General features: G+C 31.6%; 1 protein-coding gene across 2 annotated transcripts in view; it reads left to right on the forward strand.

Annotated features, from left to right (window-relative positions):
• Nucleotides 1-2,937: 2,937 nt before the first annotated feature.
• LOC135212493 (protein O-mannosyl-transferase TMTC1-like) overlaps nt 2,938-15,370 on the forward strand; it is a 102,286-nt gene continuing 89,853 nt past the window's right edge. The window contains exon 1 of one of the 2 annotated variants that reach the window (XM_064245982.1): nt 2,938-3,424. The gene's annotated coding sequence lies outside the window, so the exon portion shown is untranslated. The remainder of the gene's footprint in view (nt 3,425-15,370) is intronic. The other variant, XM_064245981.1, reaches the window with a different exon arrangement.

The raw sequence follows: 15,370 nt of genomic DNA on the forward strand, positions 1-15,370 counted from the left end.
ATACTCTCTATCTATCTATATATATATATTATATATTATATATATATATATATACTATACATAATAATATATATGATATATATACTATATATATAATATATAATATATATATATATATATATATATATACAGTATATATCGATATATGAGTTATGATCATATATATATATATCTATATATATATATATATATTACATAGATAATATACTATGTACTATATATAATATATATAAGTATATATCATATTATATATATCTATATATGATATATACAGTCTATATATACAGATAGATATATATATAGTATACTATATATATATATATATATATTTATATATATATACATATTATCGATATATATATATCATATTATGTAATTATATATATATATATATATATATATATATATATATATATATATATATATATACATATATATCGATATATTGTAGTATATGATGAGTAAACAAACATCAAAGTGAACATTGAATTTATTATTGAACATAAAGGACATTTAAAGCATAATATTATGCAGAATATAGATTAAAATTACGACACTTGATGCTGCCCTTCCGATATCTAGGTAACCTCTGGCACTAGTTACCCAACCTTATAACCAGTGAAAAGTTTATAAGATGCATCTAGCAATACCAATTACCATTGATGCCACTGCGCATTAGCCTATAAAAGATATGATAAGTCTATCAGAAAATTGTATGGGAAATTAATGCCTATGCAAGTGACTTAAAGTTCAGAATAAGTTTAAATAAAAAGATCTCAAAATATATGATAAATGGCAAGCAAAAACAAAATATTAACAAGAGTAAATTCTTTCTGGTTACAAGTTCTATTTTTTAACGGGATTAATGACTCGCGCTAAAATATTCATTCAATAACTTTAAATCTCATAAGTGTGCCAACATTTACAGAGACCTACCTCAAAGTTATCAAGCGCCTGCTTGCTTGATATAAATCCACGAAGTTGAATGCCTCGGAAGTAATCCAGCAGTATGTAGTGGAATGCCAAAGACTATGGTAGGGAAATGGATTCCTAGTCCTGGCCTCTCTTTCCATGCTGCTACACAATCCATTAAAAGGTTCCCCCGAAAACACACACCCCTGGAGAATCATGCCCTCGTCTCTCCATTGCACTTTGGTGAAACTGGTGGTACTTAGCACTTCATTATTTCATAGCATAAACGTCCTTCAAGTATAAAGAGTTCATTAGTAATGATCACACTTCAGTTGGCAAGTTTCTAACGAAGGTCGAGTTTATCCAATTTCCCTTCAGTCAGGAGAACTGCTCCCTTGGAGGGTTAGGCAGATACTGCTTGGTAAGAATTCTTACCCTTACTCGTTAACTTCGTTAACTAACTCAGGAAGAGCTAAATACTTAAAATGGTCTCAATTGCCAGCACACAAAGTATATACCGTATTAAATAATTATTAAACTTATTTAAAGTTACGTTTGAGATCTTTTTATTTTCCAAGAGAGTTGGAAACCAAGGACTATGAAAAGATGCTTAAAAACCAAGGATTATGAAAAAAGGCAAAGTACTTTTTTTTGTACTAAAAATAAAACAAGATAAGGAAAAACGAGAAATACAAGGATTCTGAAGTTGGAAAGAAAAGATAAAAACAATATATTTAACATATATATATATATAATACCTATATTATATATATATATATATATAGTTATAATTATTTATAGTACATATATACATATTATAATATTATATTATAACAAATATATATTATAATAGTTATATATATATATATATATATATATATAACATATATATCTACATTCATTCTTTACCATACAGCTCGGGCAATATAAGACTAATCTCTTAGGAAATAAATAGTCGAACGTTCTTTTCAGTTCTCGGTTATTTTGATGAAGGATTTAATTTCAGAATTTTAAGAATTTTAATTACAGCTGGTGAGTCGAAGGCTTAAAAATGAAAAATGTTAGAGAATGGGAAGAGACCTGTCTGATTGTTCCAGGTTTTTAGTTATTCATTTAATGTTCTGTAGATCGGGTAAACGTTAGGATGAAGTTGAACGAACCATATGCTGTATAGCGAATCATTTTTACAATGCATTGAAGTTTTGGTAAAGTTACTGATTGTAAATCCCAGTATATATATATATATACATATATATATACATATATATACATATATATATATATAAATATATATATATATAGTATATATATATATATATATATAATATAACTATAAATAACTGAGTATTACACAACATTCTTAGCTTTCAATACAAAATGCCAGTCACCGTTGCATTAATAAAACAAAAAGCAAAAAACAAAAAAATAAAAAGTAAAGTCAAGACGGTAAAGTAAACATCAATCAGGATTACCCTTGTGAACATACGGGAATAAACAGAAAGTAAAACGAACACAGACATTCATACAGACAGACATACGTAAAGACTCTATGGCTGCAGCCCCACCTCTGATGAGTTGTCGCTAGATTAGGCGCCGTATGACACAACTCGAGTAGCAGCAGTATCGGCGCTGGATAGACCATCTTCGTCAGCAGCTTCGTCAGCGTCAACACCGCCCCAGTCTTGGATCACCTGATGGATGACGGAGGAGGAGGAGGAGGAGGTATCGGCGCTGGATAGACTATCTTCGTCAGCATCTTCGTCAGCGTCAACTCTGGCCCAGTCCAGGATCACCTGACGGCTGACGGAGGAGGAGGAGGAGAAGGAGGAGGAAGAGGAGGAGGAGGAGGAGAAGGAAGAGGAGGAGGAGGATCGTCAGCGTCAACACAGCCCCAGTCCTGGAACACCTGACGGCTGACGGAAGAGGAGGAGGAGGAAGAGGAGGAAGAGGAGAGGAGGAGGAGGAGGTTTCGGTGCCGTCGTCAGTCGTACCTCCGACAACTCGTCCCGGGCGGAAGGGATGTAACTCTACGGTCGAGAGCAGCCAGTGTCAGTTCAGCAGATACCTGCTCACTGTCAGGTAGTAGCAGCAGCAGCAGCAGCAGTGGCGGTCTCTCTCTTTCACACGCACACTGTTGTCTGTCTTGTCCTGTCCCGTGCTAGAAAGAGAGAGAGAGAGGGAGAAGGAGAAAAGAGACAGAGAGAGATAAACTGAATCGTATCACATACTCCACAGTTTCCTTAGCCCATGCCATCTGAGATTTCGAACGCCACCTCCACCAGTGTAAATACTGATGAACACCCCAGTTCGAGAAACGAATACGACTGTCACGTAACCTTGTGTCGTTCTCCAGAGCCGGTAGTCGTAGCGTGTTATCGGAATTTGTGATTTACTCACTTTTTCTTTATATAAATATATTTCTTTTAACCTTGTCGAGTGATGTGAAGGAAATAGTTGATGAGCTGGTGAACGGTTATTCGCGGGATGCTATTCTGAGGAGGCTCAAATTATGGTAAGTATTCGCACAGTGTCTTTTAGGTAATTAGCCTATTTTTCGCCTGTGCTATAAACCTATCTATAAACACGAACTTAGAGGACCTCATAGACCCAATACCACGCAGGATTTTTTTATTAATTGATATATTTGATATGTCGATGTTATTCACAATTATCCTGCCTTTCACCTATGCTATAAACCTGTCTATAAACACGAACTTATTGGACCTCATAGATCTAAATATTGCTTAGGATATCTGATCATTTAGTCCTGATGATTTTAGTGTGAATAATTAACCTGGTTTTCACCTGATCTATATACCCATCTATGACCACAATCAAATAGGATCCCCATGGATCTGAATATCACTTAGGACTTGTGATGATTCCATCTGAAGATTTGAGTTGATTTTATCCGACGATTTCGTCTGAATCATTAGGGATGTGATAGGAAATTAAGTCTTTAAAATTACCTTGGACAATTTGGGATAAAAATATACATTATTTCATTAGTCATGTAAAATAGAAAAATTAGTTTTCTTTTCTGATTGTCATATGAAAGACGAGTGCCATTGTATTTACGTCGTTAAAGAAAATGATCTTGAAAATATCATGATGAAAATGGCCGTTATTTACGTAAATTCATTTCTGAAATACACATCAAATCGTCATATCATCTCGGAATCATATAACCACAGTTTCATGTGCTTTTGTCATTCAAAAACAATCACGTAGAGTAGTTAAAATGTAGAAATGAAAACGTTTGTTTTTTTAATTTTCAAATCTGACAGAAATGTGAAGTCCTTTTAGAATGATAACCTGATTTCATTTGAAAATACAGTAATTTACTACATTCTGATTAGGTTCACACAAATCAATAAACTATATAGATTTGTTTTACCTATTTTTTTAATAAATCTCAAACTGTGCAGTAATAATTTCATGTGGAAAGTTAGATATGAAATACTGATATATAGCAAATTTTTTCAGATCATCCACAGATGAATATTTTTTTCGACAAAATAAAATAAATGAACTAAAAGCTATTTTTCTATGAAGTCGCGTGCTCCACTTATGAAGTGCGTATGGAATTCTGAAATGTCAACAATGTAATTACTTTTTGCAAAGTAATTGCGTAGCACAGCATTTAAAAAATTAGCAAAACACTGTAATTCATTGTCCAAGTACTCGTCATTAACCTTTAAAGTCCTTAGTAATTCATTTTTAAAGTAGCAATAATTCATTTATAAAATATTAGTAATTCTTTTTCAAAGTCCCAGTAATCCATTTTCAAAATATTAGCAATTCATTTTTAGAATAATTGTAATTCGTTTTCAAAGTACTAGTAATTCATTGTAAAAGTAATTGTAATTCGCTTTCAAAATGCTAGTAATCAATTGTAAAAGTAATTGTAATTCACTTTTGAAGTATTTACTATTCATTTTCAAGGTACATGTAATTCGTTTTCAAAGCACCAGTAATCCATTGTCAAAGAACGTGTAATCTATTTTCAAACTACCTGTAATTCATTTCTAATATGCTAGTAATTAATTCATTGTAAAAACAATTGTAATTTATTTTTAAAGTACTCATTATTCATTTTGAAGGTACATGTAATTCATTTTAAAAGTACCAGTAATCCATTGTCAAGGTACACGCAATTCATTTTCAAACTACGTGTAATTCAGTTTCAAGACACAGGTAATTCATTTTCAAAGTACTCGTAATTAATTCCCAAAGTACCTGTCTTTCATTTTGAAAGAACCATCAATTCCTTTTGAAAGTCCTTACTTCTCGTCGAATGTGAAACTTCTCGAGTGACTACAAGAGGCAGAAATTGTAAAGAATTACTAAAAAAAAGTGTTCACAGAGTTGATGTCGACAGAACCATTATGCAGACCTGCATTGAAAAAAAAAGTGGATAGTTCATTAGATAAAAACACACATTCATACGGATTTAAATAGGTTATACAAATTCAATTTTTTGAAATGCATTTGGAAATCTGCGTAATATATGAACAAAATTCTTTTGTGTCGTGTTAATACAATGTGAAAATCCACCGGTCATTATGCAAGGGGGAATAAAAGTATTGGAATATTAAAAAAAAAAAAAAAGTGCGTCGTTCATTTTAGCCCAACCATCATAAAATTATGCACCATTTTGCAGCCGGGATATTTTTATTAGAAGGTCCTCACAGCGAATTGGTTTTTGAATAAGGTTTGCAAATTGCACGTGTCAGTCCGAAGAATATCTAAGATAAGTACAGTGTTTCCCATCTTATTAACAATATTTTAAATGAAAGGTAAGGAGATATGTTAGATAAACGTTCAAGATATAAGAGATTACGAACGTTTTTAAGCCACGAAACGTATATTTCGTAAAGAAAAATGGACTTTATACAATTAATGCCACTGATAGTGTAGTGGTTCTCATCTTAAGCTAATTTTTCAATCGAGGAATAATCAGGTATGTTAGATAAACGTTTAAATATAAAAAGATGTATGAACCTTTAAGCCAATCGAATACGCATATTTCGTTGATACCAAAAGACTTTATAGAGTTACTGTTACTGAAAGAGAACGTTTAACCAATCAAAAACGTATGTTTTGTTAATACCAACAGACGTTATATAATCACTGCTACTGAAAGTAAATTGCTTCTCATTTCATTTCAATCTTTATATCGTAAGCTAATCAGGTATGTTGGATGAAAGCTCAAGGTATAACACAGTAAAAACGTTTAATGCATAAACAAACGTATGTTGCGTAAAATAACAACACAGATTTCTTTGTAAATATTACCAGGTTTTAAATGTTGAAAAAACATTTAGTTTAGTTTAAGAGCCGTGCGTGTGAAGCAGTGGTCGAGAGAGAGAGAAGAGATGAAGGATGAAGAGTTGATGAGAGAGAGAGAGAGTACGAGAGAGAGAGAGAGAGAGAGAGAAAGCTGAAGTTAGTGGAGGTAATATTCTATTTTCTCAGTATCTGAAGGCCTTTTGCTCATGCATTATATGAACCATTTATTCATAGTAGTGGTAAGAATAATATTATGTGTTTAAAGCGTTAGAAAAATTAATCAAAGATATATATATATATATCTATATATTATAGGAGAAAAATATATATATATATATATATATATATATATATATACATATATATATATATATATATATAATATTATTTATAAATTTATATTTAATATTAATAAAAATTATTTTAAATATATTATAACATAATATATAATATAATATATATATATATATATATATATATTATTATATAATATATAAATTATTATATATCTATAATATTATATATATATATATATATATAATAATACATATTCCATAGAAGGTCAGACCCAGCAATATGATGATATGATTACTTTGAACTGTTTATTCCGACGTTTCGTAAATCATATTTACATCTGCTGGGATTTCTACCGGAAAAAAAATACTACATATCGTAAAGCAATCATCTCACCGTATTCCTGGACATACCTCCTATAATATATTATATATATATATATTATATATATATATATATATATAATATATATATATATATATAATAGATATATATATATATATATATATATATATATATATATATTGTATATATATATTATATATTACTATATTATATAATATATATATATATATATATATATATATATATATATTATATATATATTATATATATATATATATATATATATATATATATATATATGATATACATATTCCATAGAAGGTCAGACCAGCAATATGATGATATGATTACTTTGACTGTTTATTCCGACGTTTCGCTAAATCATATTTACATCTGCTGGATTTCTACCGGAAAATAAAAACACATATCGTAAAGCAATCATCTCACCGTATTCTTGGACATACCTCCTATAATATATATATATATATATATAATATATATGATATATATATATATATATGTATACTATATATATATAGATATATATATATATATATATATATATATTATGAGTGTGTGTAATAGTTTTAATAAAGCTTAAAACACAGTATCATTTTCGCTACTATTATGAATACATTTATCATACATTACATAACACACACACACACCACAACACACATATATATATATATATATATATAATATATATATATATATATATATATATATATATATATATATATATATATATATATATATATATATATATATATATATATTAAAAATGACCGCTATATAACAATATAATCCGAAGCCATAGAAGCTAATGAGATATGAAATTTAGACAGAAGACAAAACGGTTTTGTATAATGCGAATAACGATGACTTGTTCAGACATTGTATTCGAAGTAGTTCACACACAATGTATTTCTGGCAATATCAACCCACTCCCCTCCCCCCCCAACCACCACTCCCCCCCCCCCCCCCCCCCCACAGAAAAGGTCACGATTCTTATTCATTCTATATGCAAATCACCCCCTGCCCCATTTGCATGTTACAATTAACGAGAACCGCGTCCCTGTAATAACAATGTTTACGCGCATTATGTAGATCATAAGTATGATGTTGTTGGGCAAACAATATCAATTCCACGAGAGGCTGGCTGATGCCCGAGAGAGAGAGAGAGAGAGAGAGAGAGAGAGAGAGAGAGAGAGAGAGAGAGAGAGAGATAATATAAGCACGTCACCCCGGCAAATAACATTAGTCTCACCTTTGCACGTAACTAAATCAACTCGCGATTATCTTGACTGGTAACTGCCACCTCGGTGTTACGCTCCCCGTTTGTGACGCGAATGTTGGTGGGGGAAATGCAGAAGGAAATGATGAGGGTTACGTGGCGTAACGGATAATAATAATAATAATAATACTAATAATAATAATAATCAATAATCAATAATAATAATAATAATAATAATAATACTTAATTAACCCTCTTTTGTAAACAATATCCTACTAAATAATTTAAATTCTTTTCGCTTCGACACTAATGATGATAATAATCCTAATTTCAATTTTTTATTTTCACTTCTGCACTGATATTATTATTATTATTATTTATATATTATTATTATTATTATTATTATTTTATTATTATTATTATTATTATTATTATTTGATTATTATTAAATAGAACATCTTTTAAACCATATCCTTTTTAATGACGTTTTATTTCAGGTCTTCCTAACTTTAATTCTTTACACTTCTGCATTAATAATAATAATAATAATAATAATAATAATAATAATAATAATAATATAATAATTAATAATAATAATAAACATATCTTATTAAAAAATAATTTAAATTCTTTTTACGTCTACAATAATAATAATCAAATTCTACCATTCCCTTTTAGCAAACTAATAATAATAATAATAATAATAATAATAATAATAATAATATAATAATAATAATAATAATAATAATTACAAATATTTCGAACTGTCAAAGAGCTGACATCAAAGGAAAGTAAAGTTAGAGGAGATGGAGAGCCGAGATAAGAGGACTGAAATCCAAATAGAAATATAGGTGGGGAAAACTGTAAGAGATACATCATCTCCCACTGGGGAAAATCCCCCACTTGAAAAAATGCTCACTTGGGAAAATTCCCCAATGGAAAAAATACCCACTGGGGAAAATTCTCCCATTGGGGAAAATCCCCCACTTGAAAAATCCTCCACTGGGGAAGATCCCCACTGTGGAAGATCCCCACTGGGGAAAATCCCCACTAGGGAAGATCTCCACTGTGAAGAAACACTGCCCCACTGTGGAAGATCCCCACTGGGAAAATCCCACTATAAGAGCTCCACTGGAAGAACCCCACTGTGGAAGATCCCCACTGGGGAAAATCCCCACTAGGGAAGATCTCCAGTGTGGAAGAACCCCACTGTGGAAGATCCCCACTGGGGTAAATCCCCACTAGGGAAGATCTCCACTGTGGAAGAACCCCACTGTGGAAGATCCCCACTGGGGAAAATCCCCACTAGGGAAGATCTCCACTGTGGAAGAACCCCACTGTGGAAGATCCCCACTGGGGAAAATCCCCACTAGGGAAGATCTCCACTGTGGAAGAACCCCACCGTGGAAGATCCCCACTGGGGTAAATCTCCACTAGGGAAGATCTCCACTGGGAAAATCCTCCAATGGGGAAGATCCCCACTGGGGAAAATCCCCAATAGGGAAGATCCCCACTGTGGAAGATCCCCATTGGGGAAAATCCCCACTGTGGAAGAACTCCACTGTGGAAGATCCCCACTGGTGAAAATCCCCACTAGGGAAGATCCCCACTGGGAAAATCCTCCAATGGGGAAGATCCCCACTGTGGAAGATCCATACTGGGGAAGATCCCAACTGTGGAGGATCCCCACTAGGGAAGATCCTCACTGGGAAAATTCCCCCTGGATTAATCCCCAGTTGGGAAAATGTCCCACTGGTGAAATCCTCCACTTGCGAAAATCCCCCACAGGGGAATATCCCCATTGGGAAAATCCCATTTGGGGAAATCCTCCCCTGATAAAGATCCCCACTGGGGAAAATACCCAATGAGGAAACTGAATAAATATAACTCGCACCAATGAGAAAAAATCAGTTCATTTTCACTTTGCCCTTCGATTATTTCTATCACTCTTTCATCATTCAGTGCTATAAATAAAATCATAAAATATTAATTTCCATGATACATTGTTCAGTGCAATTTATACTAATATACCTCCCAATAAGATTTCATTGGATGATGAACGTAACATATTACGAAATGGCAAAATCATACCAGACCAAGCTAAACACATTACCCGACCTGCTATTATTGAGTGAATTTTTCCATTTGGCTTTAAAGGTACAAACCAATTTATGGCGTTAATTAAATGTATCCTGGGCTCAAGGTATTGTGATATAACGTTAACAATTATGAATCATAGCATCGGGATTTATTTTATATTAATACAGCGTCGGTTCAACAACAATTATTACAATATATCTGGTCGTTTCTAGCGGTTCCTGATATTCGAGATTTAAAACTGACCGCATCGGGATCTGCATTATCTATTCTTAAGAACAATCAGTGGCAATAATGAGCAATTCCAAATATTCAAGGAAACAATTAATTATAATGAGTGGTCACCTTACAGGTAATTGGTTTTATGGCATATGGAAATTGTTATATATATTTATGTATATTTATAATTATATATAGGTATATATATATATATATAGGTATATATATATATATATATATGTATATATATATATATATATATATTATGTATATATATATATATATATATATAATATATATATATATATCTAATATATATATATATATATATATATATATATATATATATATATATATATATATATATATATATATATATATATACACACAATATTATATAGGTATAAATAAAATAATGTAATGTTAGGTATGTATATATATCTATAGGATATATATATCATATATATATATATATATATATTATAATATATATATATATATATATGCATACACAGCAAATTAATCACGTCTACATGCCTTTAACTATCATCCTTCGAAATCGCCAATTATCAGAATAATTTTTTTTTTTTAAATATTAAAAAAGAATATATCTAGCATTGTTACAGAAAACGAGAGGTAGACATAAAAACTGTCTCACATTTCTACAAACATTTTCACTGATTAACAAATTCCCTCATTACCAAACCCATTTAATTCAAAATGTGAAGGTTTGATAATAATAAGTAATTAGGGTGTAGATAATAAAAGTTTTATTGACTTTCAGTATTGTTAATTTGAAGGAAAGCCTAATACAATGATGTTTCGTATCCACAGCTAAAACTGTGTGTGTGTGTGTGTGTGTGTGAGAGAGAGAGAGAGAGAGAGAGAGAGAGAGAGAGAGAGAGAGATTAACCACCCTTATAATTTTACAAATTCATTAGTAGTTAACGTACAATTCATCGTGCTTATTATTGATTGAGAGAGAGAGAGAGAGAGAGAGAGAGAGAGAGAGAGAAGAGAGAGAGAGAGAGAGAGAGAGGAAGCCTGTACGTAGCACATATCACTTTCATATTTATCATTTTAATTAAATATTATGACATATTAGCGACTGGGTAATAAGTCCTTCTAATTAAACGAAGTAATAAGAATGAGTGAATATCAAATTGATTAAATTAAGGATGAAAAACTAATTGGTACGAAAGAGTAATTATTACTTCTTGAGGGACCAATTACGACAAATTTCTATCGTCAGTAGTGAATATATGTCAATATTGCTTTGCTAAATATTAGATAATACTAAAATCCTTAATGATATTTAAATACACTAAATGTTTTTCTAAATGATAGTCTATATATATAATATATATATATATATATATATATATATATATATATATATATATAATATATATTTATATATATGCAGAAATCTCTTCAGTAACTAATTAAATAATTTTATAAATCCAAGAACTATGACCCAGAAAAAAATGATAAAACATTCCAATTACTAATCTTGCAGATCTTTTCATGAAATTATGACTTTATGCAAAACCACAGAGAGATAGAGAGAGAGAGAGAGAGAGAGAGAGAGAGAGAGAGAGAGAGAGAGAGAGAGAGAGAGAGAGAGTCAAAATAGTGTGGTCTTTACGCGCGCGAGTCATGAGTTACACAGGACCGTAATCCAGTTAAGAAAGATGTGATAAATGGTGCCAAAGACCCCACAGTCTTAGAGGAGGGGATTTTTGGGGCTAGGGGGGAGGAGGGATGGGAGGAGGGTGGGGGGCTTGGTTAGGAGGAGGACATCCTTCAAGCTTTAGTGATTTATAAAGCGTCGATTCCTATTCAGATCATTTTTCTCCCGAACGACTTGGCGTTTCATATAAATCCGAGGATTCTAATTATGATTGTTTTTTTTTTCTTCCAAAAGATTGAATAATCACTATGATATTGTTATGTTCTTCATCATTTATAACCTTATTGATATTTACGTGTTTACGTAATCGGCTTGACCACGTATATTCATGTGTTGTTTCATGAGGTTGTAGGAATGTACGTTGTTGTAGGTATGTTTATGCATGTTTGTGCTAATATACATATGTGCAAATACACACACATATATGATATATGCTGTGTGTGTACGATATATATATATATATATATATGATATATATAAATGTATAAATATATACTATTATATATATATATAGGGGATATAAATATATAATTCTTATATATATATACTACATATATATATCTATATATATATATATATATATATATATATATATATATATATATATAGTAAAAAATGCGCTGTATGAAACTCTCATCCGCGACCTATGAAACCTTCAGCCGCGGTCTGGTGGTAACCATTGATAACTTTAACTTTGAATAAAATAAAAAAATACAAAGGCTAGATGGCTGTAATTTGGTATGTTCGAAGACTGATGGGTGGATGATCAATATACCTATTTGCAGCTCAGCCGTGGCCCATGAAACCTGCAGCCACGGCCTGGTTGGGGCATGTGTTGCTGGCACCCATAGTGGTGCTAGGTGCATGACCGTGGCTAACTTTACCCTTAAATAAAATAAAAACTGCTGAAGCTAGATTGCTGTAATTTAGTACGGATAAAGACTGATGGGTGGATGATAAACGTACCAGTTTGCAGCCCTCTAGCCTCAGTAGTTTGTAAGATCTGAGGGCGGACAGAAAGAGCGCGGACGGACTGACAAATAGCCATCCCAATCGTTTTCTTCTACAGAAGATTAAAAATGCGCCACAGATCGACCTGAGTCATGAATGAGATTGGAAATTGCGTAAGCCTGCGATGTATTTGGGCAAACAGTCTTAATGAAGGGCTGGACTTGATGTAAACAAAGTAAGTTTTATGTAAACATAGTTTTTTTTCTTTAATACGACCTGGACAGTTGCGTGTGGAGGGGAGATAAGAATGAATGATACTACGTGTCTGGTACGTGTAGACAACCTGGCTGTTGTTTGTTTGTTTGTTGTTATTTTGAAGATAAAAAAGATGATTTCAAAAGGAAATAGAGGAAGTAAGTAGGATTATGAAGGAATGAGTGAATTAGAAAAGATGAGAAAATCTATGAGAATATATATATATATATATATATGATATATATATATATATATTATATATATTAATATATATATTTACACACGCACACATCACACACACATACGTATAATATATATATATATATATATATATTTATATATATATCATACGTATAGATACATATATATATGTATATATATACATATATATATATATATATATATACGTATATATATACATACATATAGATTATATATATATATATATATATATATATCTATATATATATATAATAATATATATATATGTATATGCTATGTTTGAAGGAATGAGAGAATTACAACAGGTGAGAAAAAGTATCAGATTAAATATATATACAATTAATATACACATATATATATATATACACATATATCATATAGTATATATATATATATACAATTATAATTCCTTATTTAACTCAAACCAAGCATCACTCTCCCACAAAACTGAATTCACCATACCACAATTTCCAACACCCACAAAAGTCTCCCACCCCCAAAAAAACACACCAAAACCGTCATAAATCTAACTAACCAATCATCACCAGGGGCGCGTTCAGCAGTAGCAACGTCCCGCGTTCTTTTTATAACATTCGCCATCGGACGTGAAAAACCGACTGGACGCGCCGCTGACATTTTCCTTTCAGCAACTAGAACTTTAAGTGAATCGATGGTTCTCTCGTTACCATGTGTGTGTAGTAGATCGACATATTTGTGTTCCAGAATCTGTGTCAGGAATGATTTTTGTAGCCCCATTAGCGAATCTGATGGCCGCGTTCACTGGCGAATCAATAGGTCGCGTTCATTTGTCCATTGTGAAAAGCCCTTTTTTATGAAGGCTATAATCGGTTGTCGCGCTGATTATCAGTATATTTGGATATTATTATATAATTAGTATCGTTGGCTGATTTGCTTTAGTGGAGGTGATATTTTAATATGAATACGTTATTGGATGAAGAGGAAATGACCAAAAAATAGAAAATAATAATTGTTAATAATGAGACTGGTGAATTACTAAGGCAAAATTATACCACTGGAAACATGCGGATTGAATTTCCTACTCTCTCTCTCTCTCTCTCTCTCTCTCTCTCACCACACACACACACATGCATATACATAATATGAAAATAAAAATATAATATATATATATATATATGGAAAATATAATATATATATTATACTATTTTTTATATATATATATATATGTACGTATATACGTATATATCACAAACCTATTGACCTCTGTCTTGGCTACAAAGGTAGATTTATATTAATGTTTGCTATTCTCGGCACAGAAATTCCAGCGCGGACCCAGACTGACGTACAGCAGCAAATTCTATGTCAATTTGAATTGCCTCTCTAAGGCAGTTGGTTTAGGTCACTGTCGCTCAATTTGTAACCTTGTCTGGGTACGACGAATTATTACGTACCTAATAATTTGTTTTCATTGGATGCAAGCAGTTTCCCAAGGGGAAGTGAGCTTGTTATTAGCGGTTGTATGTTTAGTTTTTATCATATTATATAAGCAATATGAGGTGTATATATATAATATATATGTAGTATCTAGTATATATATATATATATATATATATTATATATATATATATATATGTAAGGTGTGTGTGTGTGTGTGTGTGTGTGTGCGTGATCCACAATACCTAATTCTATAAACAAATCGTGATTAATCTCTTCAAGAAGGAAAAACAAGAGAGGAATGATTACTAACCCAGTTCGCCCCCCTCAGACGATAAACGCTCAATGCATTACATCATACCTGCTCGTATATCGCCCTTTCCTACCTGTTCCATTAACTCACTTATCAGTGGAAGGAGAGCTGAGGACGAGTTAGGGGA

Source organism: Macrobrachium nipponense, chromosome 41, assembly GCF_015104395.2.
Source record: "Macrobrachium nipponense isolate FS-2020 chromosome 41, ASM1510439v2, whole genome shotgun sequence".
NCBI lineage: Eukaryota > Metazoa > Arthropoda > Malacostraca > Decapoda > Palaemonidae > Macrobrachium > Macrobrachium nipponense.